This window comes from Cyprinus carpio, chromosome B4 (genome assembly GCF_018340385.1).
Source record: "Cyprinus carpio isolate SPL01 chromosome B4, ASM1834038v1, whole genome shotgun sequence".
NCBI classification, from domain to species: Eukaryota; Metazoa; Chordata; class Actinopteri; order Cypriniformes; family Cyprinidae; genus Cyprinus; species Cyprinus carpio.
The window spans coordinates 35,671,305-35,694,696 of NC_056600.1; the positions used below are offsets into that span (position 1 = coordinate 35,671,305).

The 23,392-nt window shown below is 41.5% G+C and overlaps 1 pseudogene; it reads left to right on the top strand.

The window, feature by feature from the left end:
• Positions 1 to 20,730: 20,730 nt before the first annotated feature.
• LOC122137250 lies at positions 20,731 to 23,176 on the top strand (annotated as a pseudogene).
• Positions 23,177 to 23,392: the final 216 nt, after the last annotated feature.

Genomic DNA, 23,392 nt, shown 5'->3' on the forward strand with positions numbered 1-23,392 from the left:
GTGTGTCAAAGGGAATCTCCCGGTGCAGCAAAGAAGCCCAGTCCTAGGCCTCCTGTTTGAACACCGGTGTACTGCAGCTGGATTTCATTCAACGCTCTCTAATGTTTCTGAAGGGCTTTAATCTTTTATTACACACAGTGTTTGGAATTGTGTGTCCATTTGTTATCTATGGGCGGTGTCATTGTGGTTGCTTGAGTCTAGCCTTGGCAATATCCAGCCGGTGGTTCCAGTGTTGGTGTGTCTGAATGGATGTGGCTATCACTCGAACATTCCCTCAACGCTCGGTTAATGTTGCCTGAAAGGGCCGTAACTATATTTTATCACAGCGTGCTGTGTGTGTGACCTCTGCTATCGTGACGTGGTGGTTTCATTTTTTGGTGCTCTTTTCTCGCTCTGGCTGATTCCATTTTGGGGTTCTGGGCCCAGTGATGCTCGTGAAGACTGCCTTGGTTATGCTGGAATCTTCGGCAACGCTTGACTGTTTGCTGCCTGGAGTAGTTACTGTAGCGTTCTCTGTTGGGTCTGATGATGCTGGATCCTTTTGGACGTTGTGTCCGTTTAAACTGTAGAGGGAGGAACCACGTCGCGACACCTCGAACGCCTCCAGCTCACTGAACGTAAACTCTTCAAAGTGTTTTAGAGAACTTATCTTAGAGGACTTACCTTTACATATAGTATTATTAGGGTAGGCTGCTGATTGGCCATTTATACCGTTGTGTATTTTGATTTCACCTTGGACTGTCTGTTGGGTTTCTGTGGCTGGGGACCGACGTTCAATTAATTTACCATGTTGGTCAATAGTGGTGCACCCAGGCTACACTGCATCAGGTTATACGCTGAAGATGCGAGAACTGTCCCTGGCAAACCGTGTCGTTGAGGTTTTGGCTGGGGACAAATGTTCCGTTGTCCCTCCTGGATCTAGATCATGGAGACAAGGATGTACCGAATGCAACCAGTGCATCGTGAGGTTCCAGTGGGCACGGGGAATCAATGTCCCATCCCTCATCAGGGACGAGGGTTATGAAGCAACGAGCGTTCCCTATCTGTCGGTCCTATGAAAATCTGTGTGAGTCGCGACATGTATGGGGTCCATGGAAAGCGCCACAATCTGAAACCCCATCACAACCATGTGCACTGTAATGTGACAAGCAGCCATGTGCTCAGACAAATGTACACAAAGGTCGTAACCGTCCCACCCACCCCCAGGGAAAATTATCTGACCTAGTACCACAGGGACAGATGGGCATTAAACATTGCTGGTGATAGCCAAGTCGCTGTTAAGGTAGCCACAGAATTTTCTTAACAGAAGGGATTTCGACCTTCAATGAAAGAGTTGTCAAGTCTTTACTATTTATTGTTACAGCATGGCAGTACTGATGGGAAGGAGGCCTTCTGGCGAAGGGACTCCGAGGCCACATCATTCCCGAAGGGAGGTACATGTGTGAGGACAACTGATATGAACTGACCAAGGATGGGGCAGTACTAATATGGAATGGGACTCTGAGGCAGGTCCTCCCTAGAAGAAGGGGGAAACAGCTGCCAGCAGAGTCTGACAGAATGGTCTGTCAAAAGAAGGAAATGGGTTACCACGAGGGAAACCTTACCTGGAGAAAAAAACACCTACGTGATCACCCAAAGGAAATTCAAGCATATAGACACGTAAGCCCGTACTGATCCACCACGCTGCGGGTGGGGGTGCTGGAGGAACCACACCAGGGTTCGCTGTCTGGGGCACTTTTAAGGGAGAGAGGGAAAAAAGGAGCTCAAATCCCCGGTGAGGGGGAAGGCGCAGCAAGCATGACATGGCCAGCTCTCCCACGTGCACTAAAACTGTACCCCAACACACAGGAAGAAGAACCATGCTCAAACGGAGAATGTAAGATCTCACGAAGGTTTAGGTGTTGCCCAGCAGCAGCCTACGATGTCTGCCAGTGAGGCGCCTGTGCACCAGCGCATAGGAGGAGGCAACACTATGTGTGGAGTAGCCCTCAACCCAGGGGTCACGGCTCGCCTTGGGAATGGTATGCCAAGGCAATGGCCGACAGTATTCTAGTGGGCCAAACTCTGCTTGGAGGCAGCCTTCGTTAGCAGACAACGGAAATACTCCGGATTCGGAGTTCCGGGGTTGTGGTCCAATATATGCGCAGCAATCTTACTGGCACCTTAGCAACGCCAAGGCTGGATTGCATCCTCTGAGGCAGTGCTTTGACGGTCCACTGATCGCGTGAAAAGGCATGGTGGGAACATGGGGAACATCTCAGGCCAGTGGTATCAGAAAAATGCAGAGTAGGCCTGGACCGAACACAAGGCATCTTTCTTACTGAAAATGCTGGAGACCCCACTCTCTTGATGGAATAGTGAGTGCGGTCAGGGAGTGTTGTCTTAGCAAACAGGAATTTAAGCTTGACTGAACCTGCATCAGAGGGACCCTCTGATGTCCAGCAAGGAGTAGGAGTTCCCAGGAGGTCAACAGGGCGACTAGGAGGATGTAACCCTGGCACATCTAAGGAACTGACAATGAGATGTGCTTTCCCAGGGATGGGCCAGCCACTGTGGTGTGATGTGTGCTTTATCAGCCACATACACTTTAAAGGTGGAGGGTGACGACTACGCTCAACCTTCCTTCAGAGGAAAAGAAAGAACACTCAATGGCATATTCGGGGTTTCTCGGCGAGAAGAACACCAGTTTGCGAACAGATCCACTTCACAGTGCATAGGCTTGCCTCATATAGGGAGCTCTAGCTTGAGTGCTGGTGTCCTTCACTGCCTGTGGCAGATCCACTTAAGTCTGCCACATACTGTCCAGGAGCCACAACTGGACATTCAAATATTATGGACGTGAGCATGAGTTCGGGAAACACAGGTATGGGTGGGGCCCGTATGGCAGCAGCTAAGACGCCAGATGCACGGGATCATGTGGGACGGTAGTCACCTGATCGGATTGCACAGTAATGTTTGGCGATAGCCGGATGTGAAGGCTCAATGGAGAAAAACCATTGGCGTAAAACCCAGGCCAGCTGTGTGCCAGGCATCTATGCTGAAGGCGGCTATTTCGGGCTCGTTTTCAGGGAGTAGATAACAGGGCAGGTGGTTACCAGCGAGCCGGGCGACTCGCGGTGAAGGCAATAGCCATAGTCGACTACCAGGGCTTTCCCGAAGCGTTAGGATGCGAGACAGCGTGGCGACGCGATACCCAGATCGTCTCATGGAGGTAAGATGATCAATCCGCTGTCTGGTGAATCCCATTGTTGTACCGGGTACTGAATTGGATACCTAGGCCTGCTGGAGAGTGTGAAGTGACGACCTGCACATTTGAGCTCCTCCGGATGTGGAAACATGCAGGGATTTGAGTGAGTCTGAATCTAGCGAAGGAGTGGTGGGCGGGAATGGCTGCAGGTTGATGTACAATACAAGCCACAAGTGGTCGTGTGCGGACAACCGTGATTGCCTTGTAGCAGTGCTCTGCTATGGAAAGAACTACAGCAGTCCAGCACTGACTGGGCACACTCGTGTGAGGACATGCCGATCTACTCCCGAATATAACCCTACACTGCAGCAAAGAGGGTCCTCGGACGACGGGAACGTTGCTCTTTTCCCAGTTGAAGTGCAAGGCCCAACTGGTAGGTGGAGGTAGCAAGCACCAGGTCCCTGTGATTCCCACAACTCTCTAGTGACACTGGCCAGGATGAGCCAGACATGTGAAGTAGTCGAGGATCGGCGGAGCCCCCTTCCATAACGGGGGCTAAGGGACGCCACTCTGCAAATTCGTAAAGACACAGGGACAGATCAAACCCGTAAGGGCGGAGGGCCCTGTGTAGGCATGCCGAACTTCGAATGCAAAACGTAGAAACGGTCTGTGTCAACTAAGAATCAGGCATGAAAGTAAAAGGAATCCTTTTAGGTTAACCGCGGCAAACAATCCTAGGGCGGATGCATCATGATGACGTGCTTCTGCCATAAAACATCTTGAAAGAAAGCCTGTGAAGGGCGCGATTCAAGACTTGCAGATCAGGATTGCTCCGTGTACTACTATACTACAAGTGGCACAAAAGGAGAAACGTCGATTGTACTGCGTTGCTGTAGTCGACAGCTGAGCAGAGCTGGATGGTACAGAAAGGCGTGCGCTTCTAATCATCCACGCAGAACATCCCAGGGGTACCTGGCCGAATGATAGAGAGAAATCGCGACTCCCCAACCACCGTATCCTTGGCTGCCTGGCAAAGTAGTCGGAGTCGGCAGTTCGCTGGTCCGGCGAGTTGAAGGAGGGTAGTCAGCGCACACGGTCGGACATGCGAGCCTAAGAAAACTGGAGGAGTAAAGGGACAATTGCTCTTCTTGACAATGTGGGGACCGCCAGCTATGAACCCGTGGTGGAATACGAAATAAAACAAAAGCGCTGAAGATTCGTCAATGCCTTGGCCCTCCTAAAGGGGAAGGAGGGGCGGTATGCTCACCGTCTCGGAAAAAGAGCAGCTTCACACATCTCTGTGCGTGCGCACTTGCCAGGGGACTTCATCACCCTTTGGACAATTTAGGGTCGGCGCGGACACATTCAGGGTACGACACAGGGGTGGTTAGCACTGCTTCTGCGAGCAGGCTCAATACGCAGCCTAGGTGTTGCTTCAGAAGCAGGCAGAGCAGCTCTGGAGGAGCAGGAGGGCACCCACAGGAACAGAGCAGATGGGGCTTGTGCAAGGCGGGGCAGTGGTGGAGGTGGTGTCTGGTCTCCACTGCCGAGAAACTGCGGGGAAAAGCCTCAACGTGTTGCGACCAGCCCAGCTGGGAGCTATGGGAGTGTTGAGAATAAGTCGCGTTGTAGATGCATTCATCTCTGCCAGGTTGAGCCAGAGATGGACGCTATTGGACCACCAGAGTGGACATCGCCTTCTGATGGACCGCCCCTGACTTGTCAGCCGCGAGGGCAAGTCAGTCGCTTGAGTGCAGGACATGCATCAACCTCGGTTGGTACCACCCTCAGCATTTGTTTAGTGTCTTTGCTGGTGTATTGCAGGATAGGTCATGGTATGCAGGGCAGAGGCGGCCTCGCCCGCAGCCACCGTTAAGCTTTGAAGTAAAAAAGTGTTTAAATAATAACCATTTCATAATAAAAAAATGTACATAAAATACAATAATATGGTTGTATTGTAGACCGTGGTTTTAAAAGCGTGCAGGAGATGTACAATGTTTGCTCACTACTTTTGTGGGTTTTGTTCATTAATAATTTTATGGACGGTGAAAAATAAACGGTTTATCGTGGCGCAAAGACACAAGGAAAAGGGATGTATGGTTTATCAAGTTAACCATGTCCAGTGGTAGAAGGGATTTAAAGACATCCTGAGGTGGTGGGGCGGTATTATGTTATAATAATAAAATAATATATAAAATGAGAATAGAGATGTGTGTATTCTGCAGTTCGCGGTTAAAAAAAAAAAAATTTTAGATAGAGACGCATCCATTACACTAAGCAAATAGTAGTGTGACTGAATTCAGTCCAGCTTGGAAGGGTTGGGGTTTGGGGTTAGTTCTGTATAGCTGTGGGGGTTGAATAAAGGTGGAATTCTTGCTCTTTCATATGGAAAGTTGTTCTGATCAGCATTTAAACTGCATTTTAAACAGAGAGGTTTAGGCACAGTGATTGTTTAGGACAAATGCACGTGTGTTTGGCTTTTGCATTTTTTTGCAACGGCATATAGAGTATTACTACAACATAATATGGGTTTGTTTTTCTCAGGAGGACATGAGAGCTCTGAGAGAGCGACCAAAGAAAACTGGACGAAAGCGATGCACATTGCCAAAGAGATAACACTTTGTTCTAAACCCTCGGGAGCGACTAATGCCTATACATGTTTGGGCTATTCTATCTACGACTGAAAAGAACTTAAAATTACACTTCATGTTGTGATCGTACAAGAAAAAGAGCAATAGATCAAGCGAATCTGTCAAGGGTCAGTTTAGGGCCATTTACATAGTCAACGCATCAGTATGCTATACGCGTCCCAAAAGGCTAGGCATCGCTGACGCTTCGGCAGCCATTAGGCGTCGGTGCATAGCCAAATGTGTCATCATTTTATTTTTGATACGTGAAGCGCCGATGACACAATCCATGCGTTGTTGGTGGGGCGGACATGCAAGTATTGTAAGTAATTCACGTATATTTTGTTTACAGAAAGAAGAAGATTTGACTACAATGGCGGGCAACGAGGGAAAAATTATGCGAGTATGGTAAACATCACATTTAATATTCGTTAATCGAAATCACACTCATAACTAGCATTGGAATATGCGGACGAGAGTTGCAACTTCGATGGTGACAACGGACTAGAAAAGTGCCCGTTGATTAAAGGGCGAACATACCACGCCTTATCTCTGCGCTGCATTTGTTGCCGCCGAGGAAAAAGCAGCAATAGAATGCACTACTAGCCATTTGATCTGAATATCACATGACAAGACTATATAATACACCCCGACTCTATACCCCGTTGAGTGAGCGGTGTATTGCATACAAGGATCGCCTGTGACGTTGCGTGAAAGGGGCACGTCACTTGGGGCGTTGCTTGCCGCGTTGACGATGTAAAGCATTATTGTCTACACACATAATAACAACAAAACTTTGTCATTAGTAAATATAAGAAAACAAAAAGAGTGCGCTGTCTGTGCCTTGGTTCTGCGTGATCTTCATTTAGAAATGCATCATAAAAAATGAACTTAAACTCGCAAATACTCAACACAGGCATGAGAAAATTCTATCTATAGAAAGGTGGACATGTCTACTTTTAAAACTGAGCAAGTCTTATTGAAAACAAATATTTTGTGATAACGTAAAGCATATGAAAACAATGCGATGTCCAGTCTTCACATCTTCCTCATTATATCTAATTCCGACCATGCCCACGTGCACAAGCGAGCTATTGATATTACAATCGTCTACGTGAAGCTGCGGCGGGTGGTAACCGCCACATCCCAGAGCAAATAAAGCAACGAGACTGTACCTCACGTTTTTTAAATGTTACTGTTCGCTCTGCACTGAGAGGAATAAGACATAATTCACCTCAATAAGAGTGCTGAGAGGACTAAGATTTGGGTTACCTCAGAAAGAAGAGAATGAAACAGCTAGACCCAGCAGAGATCATAAATATAAGTCTTTTTATTATTAAACTACTTGTATTAGTTTTCATATAACTTGTACACATTTTACTAGTTAGGCCGGGTTCACACACCGCAAGCTGCAGCAGAGCAGAAGCAGCCGCGTTAGCAGCAGGTAGGCAAGTGAGCTTAGTGTGGCTATTGTTGCTTTCACACCGGCGGAGGCAGCCAGAACTGAACAAGCAAGTTTAGCCAGAGTACTGTCAATTGGTTCCAATTGAATCAATTTAGTTTTTCTTGAAAAGAACAATAATTCTACAATTTCACACATTGTATTTATGTAGCCAACACATGTTTTCTGCTGAACATTCTAATGTATTAGAGGAAAATGGCAGGCTTTTGAGGTTGGTTCGAAACAAAAAGTGTCTTAGAAATTTTAAATCACTGTATTGTTTTCTGTGAGTGAGTAAACAAGATGATTTTCACATCATTTTGAAGCAAAAAATCTAGGCTACAAGGTCCATGTTTGACAATCTTGTGAACAAATGTTCTGTATGTTTTATGACCTTATTTCATTGACTTTAAAATTTTAGTTTTTTCACTAACCACGCATAAACATTGTTTTCCCAAAAAAACACAATTATGTACATACATGTTATTTACATATTGTAGCCCAGTTTGTACTGATTACAATGTTATTAGACTTTAGCTATGTATATGTTTAAAAGAAACTGAAAAAAAAAGCACCAAAGTCAGGGGATGTCAAAACTTCTCCTGGCCCCCAAAACCCCTTAGACCCCAGAGGGGTTATTGTGCTGCTTTGTAATATATTCAGTTTTGCACTGTTTTAATTGTACACGGCAACGCTGCAGTCATTTTGGCAATACAAATGTAAAATATATTGCATTAATAAGAAACATCCCGAGACATTTTTAGTTTCATTATTGGGCAATTCCAGCATTACTGACATGACATTCAATCAAAACCTGAAATATAAATTTCAGAATGTATTCATTAACAATATATTGAACCATCTCTTTATGTTTTTTCTAAATCCCAAACAGAGTCCAGACATCAGAAAAGTATCCATCTATGAACATGTTTTAGAGGCCATTTTAGATTTGGGAAATAAACATGCGTTACGGACTTGACCAAAAATACCCAATATGCTAAGTGGAGAGGATTTTTTGGGAGACTTAAAAATATTTTGTAGAGTTTCTGTGATTTAAAATGCACATACCAGAAGCAACAATATCTGCAGAATGGAGAAGGGTTGACCATTCTCAAAACATAAAATAGGCCTATCAATTTAATTTAAATTTTTGTTTTTGTGTTTCAGATGAAAAATCATCTCTCCATTGTGAAAGCAGAATACAGGTGCATCTCAATAAATTAGAACGTCGTGGAAAAAAGTTAATTTATTATTCTCATTACTGAAATAAATGAACTTTTCCACAACATTCTAATTTATTGAGATGCACCTGTATATGCAATCACGGAAAAATGCTTTAAAAACTTTTAACAGAGATGTCTAGAAGGAATTTAATAGGGCTGCTCCCCACGTAAGATTTTTTTTTAGTGACTAGTAGTCGTTCATTTAGGTCATTATTCAACTAATCACACGTTTATATTAAATTAACAGTCTAATCCATAATAAGCCTTAATTCCGCGCTCAAGCACACACATTAAATTTGCCACAAAGCACAGGCAGAAGTGAGGCCTCATAATTGTGAAAAAGGAGTAATTAATTATTTATTAATATAAACACTATGTTTTCTTGTCGACTGCAAAGAGGACATAACGGTGCTGATCTCATCTCCAAATGTTATACTGTAAGTGACTTTAAAGAGAAAGGGGCAACTTCACAGATATCCATAATCAGGGGATGAGTATTTGCTTTCATTTTGAATTGTATTGAAAGTATGAGAATTTAAAGATTTATGTTGATATAGTTCTCAGGTATTGAGGCACCCCAATTTTAAGTTATTTTTATTAATCAGGGAAAAAATTTCAAGTGATCACGAGGTCACTACCGTAATGTGTACCGGCCAGCCGTGCCCATTAATAATTGTTCGCATAAACACTGAATAGAATAGGATTGAGCACATTTCGTGTAGGTTAAAAGTACTGTAATCTAAATTAAAAATAAAAATCTTCACAAGTTATACAACAGAGACGGATTGCAGTGTATAATCTGCTTTATGAAACTGAAGGGCTCATTTTGGACACCCACGTTTTAAAAGTAATCATACCAAGAGGCCGAGTTGTCCGCTCCAATATCATTGATCATTAGTTGTTCTCTGATCAAAATTAAACAGATGACATGATCTCATAAACTTGTGTTTAATAAATCTCTTTAGACGATGGTAAAAATAATAAATGTACAAAGCAGTTGAAAGGTGTTAATAGTATGTACAATAATTATAAAATTGCACTAGACTGGTATCAAGATGCAGCATATGCATTACAAAGTAATATTTTTTACATGCAATTATTACAAAACCAAACACGATTGTAATGAAGACAAAAAAATAACATTAAATAAGAATAATAAATAAGAATAAATTTGCCATCGCAATCAGATCATGCACGCGTGCAAATATTGCACCTACGGATATTTAAGGAATAGTAGACACCCTGTATTAACCCCTACCCACCATTTTTCAGACTGGAGAACCAATGACATGCCTCAAAAATTAAAAGGTTTGCTGCTCATGAGTCTTTCTTACTAGATTACTAATCAACATATATTCCACAAAGAGACCACTTCAAGTTTATGGTCAGGAATAAGAATACTCGGCCTTTATGAAAATAGGGATATTTAAGCTCAAAAATGGAACAAAAATAAATATTTTATGAAACATTTTTCAAATGTATAAAAAAAAATGTTGATGTAGGATATGATTTTAGAAACATAATGAAGCTAAAGCCAAAAGTCTACTTATGCTTCATTTTGATATTTCAGAACATAATCTTACAAACTGTGAATTTTATGAAACATTTTCTAAGACCATGTCATGTGTGTTTTTAGAGAAGAGTAAACACAGAGAGACAGCGCTGGGAGAGGATAATTATCATCAGATCACATAAATCAGTGGAAAATGAATAGAATTTATGATTCTGTCTGAAGAAATATGAAGTAAACATCAGTAAATATATCCATATATCTCCATGTATATGGAACTTTGGACTATAAACCCTTATTGACGCTGTTCAGTGAATCTATGTGAACAAATAAACAGCTGCAGACGTGACTGAATATGAATGCGTTGTGAATTTCTATTCTAAAAATGACTCCTACATATTTATTATTTTGCACTCCTGACATAAATTACTGTCACTGCAACAATGTTTTATCAAAACAGTGGTCAAATATCGAAGCTAGAATCTTTAAACTTTCAACTGATGCACAGTTTCTCCAGATCAAGTAAGAGAGTGTGTGATGTTTAGCATTTATGGTGTTAAAGTGAAACAACAATAATCTGGGGCCGTCGCCAATCTTTGACCACAAAGGGGTTAAATATGGCTGCAAATTTTTTTTTGGAGTTTTATATAAATATATAAATGTATAAAAGCAAGTAAAGGCAGCTCCCTTTAAAATCACTGAAGTTGTCAATTAATGAAGCTCTTTTTTACATCGTGTGTATATTGTTGATTATAATGAGAGAACTTGAGTTTAAAATGTGAGGAGGCATTTTATTAATCCGTCTATTCTTTTCAGTTTCAATGATTTAGCTAAATCATGGCAAGGTTTAATTTATTTGTTTCTTATTTTAATTAGGCCTAAATAATGGGAGTGAAATTTTACAGTGCCTCACGTTTTACCAAAATAAAGGAAATAATTTATAAAACATGCAACAATATCTTAATCAGTCTACAAACAGATATCTTTTTCCCAAGTAGTTATCTGTCAAAATAAAGGACAAGTAACAAATAACAAAGTATGTGCGTGTCAAAAATGCATGCTGTTTTATTAAAATTATTTTAAAATATAAATTAAAAAATTTACTTGTGACTAATTTAAGCCTAATGTGAGAATATTGACATTTTGCATATAAATCCTTGTAGACTAGCTCACTAAAATAGGCTACCCATTTTTAATGCTCTGTTGAAAAGTAAACCACCATTTCTTTAGGACAAAATAACAATGTTAAAAGTTAAATAAAGTGTAGCTGTAGCTGTGTAGCTTAGAGAAAATATAAGCACAGGCTCATAGGCTTGACATTTATCCTGCTTTAAATCGTTCTAAGAAACGCACATAACTTCATAAGTACTAAACTTTCATCTGTGAATATTAAATATTTGAACTACAGTGCATTCTTTCATTTTCCCCGACTGCAGCCGTCAAATGTAACACATCGACGAGGCAAAGCTGACGGCTATTTGTGAAAATATGCTTTAATGCGTTTGTTGGATAACTTGTGGTTAAAGCGCCACTCAGTTGTCAAAGGCTGCAAATGCACTTTGCAGACGCGGCAGTAAAAAGCACACTCTGGTTGGCCACCTACTGTATATTTACATGTTTGTGTCACTGCGGAAGAATTAAAGCTGTTTGTACTTTTAAGCATGTTTGTATTTAAATTAAAAAATAACATAAACTTGTAAAAGACAAAAATGAAATGTGTGCATGACTCACTATGATGCCACCACAACTCACCTCAGTTTACAGTTTGAGTCTTGTATGTTCTGACACAAATCCTTTGCCAGTAAAGCGTAATGACAATTTCTTTTCACATACTGTGTATACTTTAATACCACAAAGAGACATTTACTCACCTCAGTTTACAGTTTGAGTCTTGTAGCACTTTTCTGAGTCGCTTCTTTGAGTCTCCTATCATATTGTCTCTCAGATCAAGCTCTTTTAAAAACTGCAGTGCTTTTGTGTTTGTCAAAGACTGATTTAACGAAGAAACATCTGTAATGCCACAGTCCATTAAACTAGAAAGAGAAAGACAGAAAGAAAAAAAACACAAAACAAAAAAAAAATTTATATATATATAAACTAAAACAAAACTCTATATTATATCACACAAAAATCTCAAAACACACAAGTGCAAGTAACTGTTTTTATTTCTTTCAGATCCTTTGATATGTATTGAGTTATTTATGCGTTTTTGACCTAAATCACAGCAGTGTCCATCTATGAGGAACGTACACTGTCAAAACTGTCAGCCAATCATAGTGTTCTGATGAGGGGGTTAAAACCAGGATGGAAAATAGCCTATTACTTCTAAATTATGTTTTTTTTTTTTTTATGTAAAAATCTTGATAACATTATAAGTTGACCTCAGAGAACAATGCAAAATAAAAAAATAGGCAGATCATTGCCCCTTTAAATTTTATAAGAGAAAAACTGTAAGAATACTGATAATACTCAAAATATTACTAGTAAAGTTTAATATTATTTGTTTGTTTGTTTGTTTGTTTTTTTACTAGGTTACACAAACCTTTGAACTGGTGGGGATAAAAACTCACAGCTACTGAAAATGCAAATCAGTACATCTGTGTTATAATAGACTCACTACCCACAAAAAAACACTGTTTGTTTAAATTTGCGTATCAGTTTGAGGCAACTCAAAATGTACTCACTGAACAAGGCAAAGAGTTGTCAATGAGGTTAGTTTGCATGCATACATATTATTTGCTGCCTTATACAGGTTAAGTTTGCATGACATACGCAGCATATACACACACATTTGCAAGGGGCTTAACATTGTTTCAGGTCCCTCTACACCGAGTTGCTTCCCAAACTTCCAGAGGGGTGTAGGCCCAAAAAAACATAAAGCTCCATGCATTTATTTTTTTTTTCAAACTGGATCATGAAATATCTTAATTCTCACAGCCTTTATAGATTATGATCTATAGTGGGCCGATGGTCAAAAGTAACCTCATAATGAAATATGTTTTAAGAAGCCTGTCTGTTTAGTACAAAAGATATAGATGTAAAATGCCATAACATTTTAATAAAGACTAGGTTATATTTAATTTAAATTTAACATTGCAGGATTAATCTTGAATAAAAACATTGCAAGTTACATTATCAAAGAACATTTTCACTGACAGTCTAGTTCGAGCACTCTCAAAAAGTCACATTAAAATCACTGAAGCTTTTTTTCTCTCATTGGAATATGTAAATTGATTATATGTCTGTTGTTCTTGTGTATTATTCTGAATGGATATTTTTAGGTTATTTGTTATAGGCTATGTTAAAAATAATAAAAAAAGTTGATAAAAAATCGCTTAAGCTGTTTACAAAGTGAAATTAATATCTTACAGATTTGTACACATATTTGAACTTTGTTGTTTCTGATGAGGTTGTTGCCAGAATGAGTTATTCAGCGGTGAGTGAAGAAAACACTGCAACTCAGCATCTGTATCTGGCTCAGCGCCAGCCAAGGAGATGAGCGCCAGATTTGAATTTGGCAGCTGATGATATGGCGCAGCACTGAATGATCTAATTACACTGGGCATGTGATTAATATTCAAACTGTACAGGTCCTTCTCAAAAATTAGCATATTGTGAAAAAGTTAATTATTTTCCATAATGTAATGATAAAAAATTAAACTTTCATATATTTTAGATTCATTGCACACCAACTGAAATTATTTCAGGTCTTTTATTGTTTAATACTGATGATTTTGGCATACAGCTCACTGAAGACCCCAAAATTCCTATCTCAAAAAAATTAGCATATTTCATCCGACCAATAAAGAAAAGTGTGTTTTAATACAAAAAAGTCAACCTTCAAATAAGTATGTTCAGTTATGCACTCAATGCGGTCAGGAATCCTTTGCAGAAATGAAGCTGCTTCAATGCTGATGGCATGGAGGCAATCAGCCACAGCACTGCTGAGTGTTATGGAGGCCCAGGATGCTTAGATGCATGACCTTAAGCTCATCCAGAGTGTTAGGTGCTTCGCGTCTCTCAACTTTCTCTTCACAATATCCCTGAGATTCTCTCTATGGGGTTCCAGGTCAGGGAAAGTTGGCAGGCCAATTGAGCTGAAGTAGCACCATGGTCAAGTAAACCATTTTACCACCACACATTGGCAAGGGGCTTAACATTACAGGTCCCTCTACACAGAGCTTCCCAAACTTCAGAGGGTAAGGGCCCCCACCAACACATAAGCGCCATGCATTTCTTTTTTTTTTTTCAAACTGGATCAGGAAATAATCTTAATTCTCACCTTTATCGTTATATCTGGTAGTGGACGATGGTCAAGTCCATTTGAGCTTGTTTTTCATATTAAATGCAAGTGTCTGTACAATACCCCAACTGATGACATAGTTAAATAAAGGGGAGGGGGGGGCCACATTCTTGACTAACAATTCCCAATTCATTAATTATTTTTATATTTTGATTTAGCCTCCCACGCCCCCCTGCAATAACCGCTATGGCCCACCTTGGGACCGCTGTCGCCCTACAGTATGGGACAAGCACTGCTCTACGACACTGTACCACCCGCATACCCAATGAACTTTTGTTGAAAGAATTGAATGTCAACGTTGCTAGAGGTGGTTTTTATATATTTGTACTGATTCTCATGAAATGTTGCGTCAATCGGGTGTGTTGCTCTTGATTGGCTGCTGCGTAAGTCGCTGTGTACATTGCGGTAGCAGCAGATGATGAACAGTAATTAAGGTCATGGGTTTTGATTCCTAAGATAATTTACGCTGGAGGTCAGCTTAGGTCTAATATGGATTGGTTGGCTCCTAAGAAAAATTCTCAGTTATGTTCAATGTATATGTTTTTATATGCGTATATATAAATTAAAATGCCTTCATAAGTTATTAAATCCAAGAACAATGGCGCAAGAGTTAAAATGTTGCAAAATTGAAAGGTTGTCATATGTAATATATACTGTAATTAAATACCATGTAACAAGCATTGTGCATCCCTTAAAAAAAAAAAAACCCGTCCATGGTCGCAAACCCTTGTTTACAGACCAGCACGCCCCATGGATTAAGCCCGATGTGCACTTTGCATTTAAACACATCATGGCGCCTGGACATCACAAGATAACTGCGTCAGCTTAAACTAGCAAAAAAAACACTTGCGTCACTTCCTGCTCTGTCACGTTCCGCGGCCATGGAAGGAACAAGGAGTCCGAGATCATTAAGAGATGTCTTTTATTAATCCAACACTGGGTTAAACAACATGTAAGACAGGGTAAGACACACCTAGTAACTGGTAGAGAGCCCACAAAACTAAATTGAAAGACTATATTATATTTAAGACAGCGTACGGGGAACACAGGTTAATGGAATGACTAATCAACACACATGGAACACATAGGGAGGAAACAGACACACCTAGAAGCAAATAAACACCACGAGAAGACAGAAACTGGGTCCCAGGAGGAAAAACACTACATTAAATGAGTCCAGGTCCTGACATTACTCGCCCCACCCGGACAGGGAGGTGCGACTCGCACCATCGTAGGAACAACAGAGGGAGAGGTGAGGGTGGGAACTTGGAGGAGTTTCTCAGTGGAGGATGAACTCCAGGAGGGGAGGCTACTTCAACAGACAGAGACAACGGAGGAAAGAGCAAGAGAGGAACGACGGAGGGAGGAGCCAGGGGAGAGACAGGAGGGGACCTGGAGCCAGGGAGGAGCCCAGCAGGACCCAGGCCCACAGCTGCAACGGCCCGAGGTCGAGCCGACGGGTGGGAGGAGCCATGGAGGGAAGAATGGTCGGCAACTCCAGTGGGACTCCAACAGTGGATGGAGAGCAGGCGGGAGGAGGAAGAGACTGAGGCGGAGAGCTAAAGACAGGGGTGAAGCGGGGGATCTGGATGTCCTAGGGCGTGAAACCGATGGTGCCGCGGCGACTGATGCGAGATGTTGAATCCAGGAGGCCGCGGTGGTTAGGAGCCGAGCCGACAGAGGACTGAAGCGGGAGCCGAGGATGAAGGGAGCTGACGGAGCCAGAGGGACGGAGGGAAGAGGCAGCCAGAGAAGTGGAGTCCCCGAGGCACAGGATGTTGCACGCCAGACCAAGGCGGAAGCTGGAGGGACGAGGGAGCCAGGCAGAGCTTGTGGGCTCCCGGGCCACGGCAGAGAGGAGGGAGGCTAGGAGCCATGGTGGAGCCGACGGGTCAACGGGCTGTGGTGGAGTCCAGGCCTCGGGAGGCTGGAGGCGGAGGTGAGGGAGACTCAGGAGCATGGCGACGCTGGGATATGGCAGTCCCGCTGATCTCGGATGGAGGGAGCCAGGCAGAGCTCGAGGAGCGGCCACAGGAGGGCAAATTCTAGGAGCAGGCACTGGAGGACACATTCTAGGAGCAGAGGAGCGGCCACAGGAGGGCAAATTCTAGGAGCAGGCACTGGAGGACACATTCTAGGAGCAGGCACTGGAGGTTAGCTCTGGGGCTGGAGCCTCGGCACTGGGAGCGAGCTCTGGTTTGGAGCCTGGAGCGAGCTTTGAGGCTGGAGCCGGCACTGTGCGCTGGAGCCGCACTGAGTAGTGAGTTCTGGGGCTGGGAGCCGGGCGCTGGGCTTAACTGGGGATCAGGAGCCTTCCTGAAACGCCATCAGCATGCGCTACTGGTAACCATACAGAGCATAGTAATGATAAATCACATTGAAGTACACATTGGAAGAACCTTATGGCATGTTTTCACCATAACTGACAAATAAAATCAAGTTAAGAGTCAAGCCTGCTTTACATTCTGTCCAATTCTTCCCACATTGTAGACAGTACATAAATACAGAGAATTGAAAATTGCGTTAACTCTCAGACCCATGGTGCATCCAGATACCCCTAGCACTAGAGCCTAAAAAATACAGATAGATAAGCAGATAACTCTAAATCGAAAAATACTACTATACAAATAGGGTATGTAAAAAAAATTATAAATAAAGTTAAATAAAGCAGCCAAGGCCTATGGCAGATAGAGTGCAACCAGTGAGTGAATCAACATGCAGATAAAGCGTATTCAGTCCTGATTAAGTGCAAGTGCTCAGAGAGCATTGTAAAGGACGCTGAGGCAGCGTTATCATCCATGTCAAGTGTTTTAAATGAATCCACAGCAAACAAATCCAAAACAGCAGACAGTGAATCAGAAACGTGAGGCAGGCAGGGGTACATACACAGATAGTCAGTCCAATCCAGGCAACAAAACAGTGGGCAATCCAAAAGGCAGAAAACAGGGTAACCAGGTAAATATCATACACAAGAAGGCAAACAATGGCAATGGGAATAACACTCGGTAAGGCAGACAGGCTGGCAATACTTCGCGAAGTAACCGGGGCATCAGGCCAATGCATACAATGTCCCCCACAGGAAATGACCGGTAAGCGAGGGAGCGGCACACATCAGTACTCGCCGGGCGAGGGCTCCTCTGCGGCGTGGCGTTACAGCATTCTTTTAGTTACCTGACTGAGAGGTATAAGAAGGTGTCCTTTCTATGCTTGAATGCGGTAGGGAGCAGAGACCTATCCGCACAAAGTGACTGGGTGCAATGTTACCAGTAGTTAGTGGGAGGGGGGAGGGAAAGGACCTGGGATGTGGGAACCTGGGAGGGTTCATAGTATCAGTGAGTGCCTGGGTCAAGAGGAATCGGTTGTCAAATTCCGGAGTGAAGTTCAGCTTCCTGACGCCTGATGAATGAAGCTGGCTCTTCAGTTTGCTGGTCCTAGCCTGGACGACCTCCGCATCTCTCCCTGTATGGCCAGCAGACTGAAGAAGCTGTGTGACGGGTGTGTGGATCACCTGCATGCAGAGCTTTGCGAGTGAAGGTTCTTCCATAAATGTCTTGGAGGGAGTGGGAGAGAGACACACATGTATCTTCTCCAGTGCTCTCACTACAGCTTGCAGATCTTCTTGCAGACTCGTTGCAGGTGCCGATACCACACAGTCATGCAGCTAGTCAGGATGCTCTCAATGGTGCTCTGAGCAGGTGCACATAAAGGGGGCCGGGCTCTGGCTCTTCTCAGTTTGGTTAGGAAGTAAGACGCTGCTGTGCTTTCTCCTTGGCCAGATGTGCTGCGGTGTTGTCGGATCCGAGAGGTCCTCTGTGATGTGCACACCCATGAACTTGGTGCTGCTCACTCTCCTCCCCCAGTTGCACCATTGATGGTCAGAGGAACATGCTGACTGTGGAAGAGGAAAAGAAGTAAAGTGAAGGGTGGTTGGAAGTTTTTTTTAATGATATGCTAATAATGACAGATCTTTAGTATTTTTTTAAACCAATGGATCTTGGGTAGGTAAAGTTGCACAAAATAAACACCAATTAAATATCACATAACGGGTGTGAAAAATTGTCTTAATTAATCAACTTCCTTAATAGATGTAGAGGTGGATGTGCAATGTGATGTAGTTATAAGCAAAAATTCACATAATAAACAAACAAACATTATATATGTGGTTGAACACGGATGTAACATGGACTATTTTGTCGATCATCTTGGTAATACTTTTCTGTGCCTTGACTGTGGTAGTTCCCTGCTGTATATGGCGGAGGATCGACACCCCGGAAGGGATAGGAAAATTAATGACAGAATTTAGTATTTTTAGTGTGAAAAAAACATTTTTGTTCCCTTTAAACAATTTTATGCACCGCGCTTGAAATGGCTAGCAATTATTGTTAAGCTATAGGACGAGGGCACCACAGAGAAACAGAGATCGTGGAGGAACTAGAAGGAGGGAGGATTTTTTTTGTCACAACACAATAATTTTATTTGGAATGTGTCAGCCGGAAACACATTTCGTACCGAAACATATCCAGTTTGCCACGCAATGATTGTTTTGATTTGCTTCACGGAAATAAAAAAGAGGACTTGGGAACCCTCCAAATAGGGGAGTCACACAATACCTGCTCTATACAGAACATCTTGCAACCCCTTTCATTTTTTGGCTCTCCAGTACTTTTCAACGAGGCCATACTGTGGCTTATTTATATCTTTATTAAAATATAAATTTGCGACATATGCTTAATTTGCCCTGCGCTTCAGTATATTGCATTGGTGGTTGATATTGTAAATTAGATGTTGTGTCTGTGTTCTTTATTTTGCATGTTGTCAGTAAATCACCCGCAGGAATTTTCACGCTTATTCTGCGCTGTTTTGGAATGCGCTCTCGCACTAATTTGCCCTGTTTAGTAAAACTGGCCTTAAGTGTGTGTTGCTTGTGCTTGTCAGTCCATATACTGTAAAATATCCAATTGGCATGAAAAATTACAGAACAGATTTTCTCACCAGAAGAAATATCCAGAAGTTCCTAGGTTCTCTTCTTTTGTCTTGCAATATGTGATTATATGTTGAGACCCACGCCCTTTAGAGCTAAAAGTCTAATCCATCCCTGGACATGTGGGTGGTATAATACACCTTAGTCCAGAGGCAATCTAAAAATTAACAAAGAATACAAACAAAATTCAAAACATAAGACAGCATTTCCTACTTAAGTGTTCAAAATATAATAAAATCTTGCTTCTTATTATTTCTCAATTGAAACAGAGTGAGCAGAGACATACATTTTTTATGAATTTGTGGGTTTCATATATTATTCTAAGTAACTAGATTTAATACAGTACACCAAAACATCACACTATGAAAAAATATTAAACACAAAATCATTTCCAAATAGCCAAACAAATCAAAACAGTACTACATGCTAAACAAGATTATGACTTCACATAAACATTTACAAAAAATAAATTAAAAACTTTTATTAAATTTTAGAAACTGTGTAAATCCAGCATCCTCTTCAGACCCTATTATATAGTACATACAAACAGTATTAATTTAATTTAAAGAACAGTTATATGTGACTATCCCTTGAAACCAATAATGGTGTTTTTTGATAACTGATGATAATAATGTTCCGCTCTTTTCCATGTTCAGTTCTTCGTGGCTGAAGATAGCGGCGGTGTTTAATAATCAGTGTAGCTCGCAGCGGCTCTGGTTGGTAAAAAAATAATCACCTATTTCATTTCTGTGTGTTTCGAAGCGTTTTAATTTTACACAAAAATTTCCATACAAAAATACTTAATATTACACTAAAATTACAATATAAAAAACACATGAAAGGACATGTAGTTTTGAATAAAAAGGTGACATACCCTTCATAAATGGCTGCCCACTGCTCCGGGTGTGTGTTCACAGTATGGTGTGTTCACTGCTGTGTGTGTGCACTTTGGATGGGTTAAAAGCAGAGCACCAATTCCGAGTATGGGTAACCATACTTGGCTGTATGTCACGTCACTTTCACTTCACTTTCACTTATTTTAATGCTCATTAAGAAAACAAACATACCCTCAGGTCTCTACCACATTCAAATGAACATGCTTCCAGAGGATTACAGCAACAAAGGCCAACACAGAGAAAGAAAGAAAGAAAAAACAAACAAACAGAAAAACACGTGATTAAGGATGATGTGATGCTAAATGAGGGATGAGAGCAGATATAATAATCACACAGTTTCAAGCTGCAGACAGAGAGATACAGACTCAGGACAGAAACCACACGACCTCTGAAAGTAAGAACAACTCACATGTTCAATCTTTAACTACAATTAGACTTTGATATGTTAAAATTGTTCTTTATCATTGTGTATGGTGCATTTATGTTCCTGTTAAGATGGATTTTTTAATTATCGCTAAAATCATGTTTTACACCAAATTAATTTATGAATATTTGAAATTTGATTTTAATTTTTATTTATTTTTTTCAGAAATGGACCAAACTCTTTATTTCATTCTTCTTCTCATTGGTGAGTGTGTTTCTGGTTTTATTTCTGGTTTCTAGTTTTCATTAGGTTTGATTCTGTTATGAAAATCATTAAATTCAAGCCTCTCTTTCACAGCTCTCTGCTCTGTATCTGAATGTGTTCAGCGTCAGTATCACTTTATAAATGAGAGAAAGAACTGGACTGAAGCTCAGAGATACTGCAGAGAGAATTACACAGATCTGGCCACCGCTGACGACATGAACGACATGAAGGAGCTGAACAAGAGTGTGACTGATAGAAGTCTTCAGTATGTCTGGATTGGGCTGCAGAAGACGGGTCGAGATGAATGGCAGTGGTCTTCAGGTGAACCTGCGCTCTATCTGAACTGGGGACCTGGACAACCACAAGCTAAAGGAGAAGACTGTGGTATGATGACAAATGGACAATGGCATGATTTGACATGTACTTATAAAGGATATTTCATCTGCAACAACAGTGAGTTCATTTCCACATGCACCATATACCAAATGTTAATGGAATACTAAACAGTATAACTGTTTAATTTGATATTTTTTTGTCCCCGTAAAGACTGCTAATTGTCACCATGAAGAATTTGTAGGAAAGAGCCTAAAAAAAATCTTGGAGATCTAATTGATCTTATATTATTAAATAATAAACATACAGCGTGACTAGCGAGTTTCAGACTGAGGTTTTCAGCCTCTCAGTAGCTCAACACAAACCTACACAAGGCTTTTGGTTTTTTCAGTTATGCTGATTAATTTGAGGCCTGGTCCATGAAGGAATGATAGTCCATTATACACATAAACCCTCGTTCAGAGAAGAAGAGTAATGTAGTGAGTGATTCGACAGTGAAGCTATTTTAAGTCACAGCGGCATGGGTTAACATCAAGTTGCTGTGCTTCTAAATGTTTCTCTGCTGTGACCACTGATGGTTTGTCGTTCTGTGTGTTTTCATTTAATGGTTTGAACATGCACACGTTCTAGACAATCAAAATAACAGTTTTTAGGGACAGATCACGGTATAATTTTAAAGTATATGATAGTATTTATTACACATCATAACTTACCAAGGCTGGTAGAGAGTATCGTTTACAAGTGAGTTTAGTTTAAAACTATACCAGCATCTAGTGTTTTCAGAGGAGCCGTCAGTTCAGACCGTCATATCACCGTATTGTTTCCATGGGCGACAATTCATTGCGTTGTCATGGTGACACACTGCAGACACAAAGCTGTAAATCAAGTGAGTTATCGGTTTTATATTTATTTCATTTTTCCTGGTTTATATAGCAAAGTATTTGTACACGATTGTTATTGCCGGCGGGGAGCGGCGGTCCATAGATATCGGTGTGTATTTAACAAACTATAAATATATATTTTGCTAATGCTTATGTGTATTTAAATGGCTGAAACATTAAAAACACCAAAAATAAGCATTATTATGGTGACAACACTGAATAGTTGTGATAACTATGACAACCTCATACACAGGGTTTTAAAAAGGGGTTTAAATGACGTGTTCTGATCTCCAGTGCTGCATAAGATGTTTCCACTGCTGCGCCTGTTCACATCCAAACCATAAAGCACGTAAGAATAATGAACAAACAGCTTCATGAATCCGTTTTTCTCATTTGTACTTTTCCTTAAAGCGAACAACAGGACTTGTTTTTTGTCAATCCAGCTGAAGAGTTGGAGAGATGCTCAGAGTTACTGCAAGACAGAATCACATTGATCTCGTTCAGTGTGAGGAACCAGACCTGAGAATCAACAGGTTCAGAATATCATCAGTGATAATCATGTACCTGGATCATGGATCACTGGATCGGTCTGTTCAGAGACTCATGGCAGTGGTCAGATCAGAGTAGTAACTCCTCATTCAGATAATGGAAAACTGCTGACCTAATAATCAGGGAAGGTGATGACAACTGTACAGTGATTGATCCGAAATGCTCAGGGACAATGGAGCATTGACATCCGTTGCATCAACCAGTATCCTTTGGTGTGTCAATGAAGGTGAGTAGATCCTGACAAAACACACACCAATCCATCACCTGCAGATCTCTTAAAGTTCACACTACATGTCTGACATTACAAAATTCCTCCACAGTTTGTTCTGCATGTTGTTTTTGGATCAGTCTCTCTCTAGTTTCTGCTTGTGGTTGTTTGGTTTCCAGCTAAATGATTCTGATTAAGGAGAATCTCACGTGAGTCCCGGAAGCTCTGAGATACTGCAGAAGAGATCATGTGGATCTGGTCTCGGTTCATTCAGAAGAGATTCAGCATCGTGTGAAATGAACGTTGGTTAAACAAGCGTCTACTGCGGCGGTGTGGTTGGGTTTACACAACTACTACAATCATGAACATGTGGCTCTGGGTGAGTGGAGAGATTGGTGTTCTATCATGAACTGGGCTCCCAGGGAAACCTAGGAAAACGACATTGGGAAAACTGCAAGCCTTGAGAAGAGAAAAAGGAGCAGTTCACGTCTGGAGGAGGATCAGCGCTGGATCAGCCTTCCTGAATCTCACACAAAAACTCAACTTCATCTGCAGCAGATATTAAGAGCTAATGTGTTTATACTTTAACAGTTTTCATAGGCCACTTCATTATTTTTCTGAATTT